This window comes from Volvox carteri (assembly GCF_000143455.1).
Source record: "Volvox carteri f. nagariensis unplaced genomic scaffold VOLCAscaffold_18, whole genome shotgun sequence".
Taxonomy (NCBI): domain Eukaryota; kingdom Viridiplantae; phylum Chlorophyta; class Chlorophyceae; order Chlamydomonadales; family Volvocaceae; genus Volvox; species Volvox carteri.
The window spans coordinates 1,000,772-1,002,096 of NW_003307561.1; positions in this window are offsets into that span (position 1 = coordinate 1,000,772).

Sequence of the window (1,325 nt, forward strand, 5' to 3'; positions counted from 1 at the left end):
TAGCCTCCCTGCAACGCAGATGAACAGCTTGGCTCCAAAACCATCACAGCAGCGGAGCTACGGGTCGCACTGGTCAAGAGCCAGCCCGGCAAGGCACCAGGATGGGACGGCATCCCAGCCGACCTATACCGCAAATTCTGGTCCACCATTGGCAACACCATGGCGGGCCTCTTCACCGCCATAGGCGCAACGGGGCAGGTGCCGACCGGGTTCCTGGAGGGCATTATCACGGTGCTCTACAAGAAGGGCGACCCCAAGCAACCCGGTAACTACCGCCCTATCACGCTACTATGCGCCGACTACCGCCTGCTCGCCAAGGTACTGGCCAACCGCCTGGGGCCGGCCCTGGGGCGCATCATCACCCCCGAGCAGTCGGCCTTCCTCCCCAAACGGCTCATCGGGGCCAGTGTGATGTTCCTGCGCCACCTATCCCACCTCCTCCGCAAGCAGAACCGCCGGGGTCTCCTGGCGTTCCTGGACTTCGCGAAGGCATATGACATGGTGGACCGCGACTTCTTGCTAGCTGCGATGGAGGCGATGGGGGCGGGCCCGCAGCTGTGCAGCTGGGTTCGGCTACTGCTCAGCAACACGCAGGCACGAGCCATGGTCAATGGCTTTAAATCAAGACTGGTTGGGATGGAGGCAGGCGTGCGACAGGGGTGCCCCCTCGCGCCTCTGCTGTACCTCTTCATCGCCCAGGCCCTGCTCTGCTGGCTCCGGAGCCGAGATGTGGGGGTCAAACTACGGCCGAATGACCAGGACCGCGTCACAGCCTGCCAGTTCGCGGACGATACTGAAGTGGCGCTGGAGGGCGAGGAGTCAGTACCGTCGTTCCTAGAAGCCATGGAGACCTTCGCAAGGGCGTCAGGCCAGCGCCTCAATGTGGAAAAGGTGGAGCTGTTGAGGGTCGGTGCTGAGAACCAGCAACAACAGCAGCAGCCACAACCGGCGGGTAGGCAACAGCTGCAGCAGCCACTACACCAACAGCCGCAGCAGGAGACAATTGGTGGACTCAAAGTGGTCACCACCGCCACAGCCCTGAACTTGCCGGTAGACAACCGACCCACACCCCCGCAACCCGAATGGCCCAAGATGCTGGCAGGCGCCTACAAGCGGATGCAGCGGCTCGCCCGCTTCCCACTGTCAGCCTTCGGCAGGGCCACCGCCACGTCCGCCTACGGCCTGCAGACGGTCACCTGGCACATGGAACATGGCGGACCCCCTCCAGACAGCACTCTGGACCACATCGAGCGGCTGACGGCCCGCCTGGTCGACCGGCAACAGGGCCCAGAAGACCCAGGCCAGCGTCTCACAGGTGTACCCGG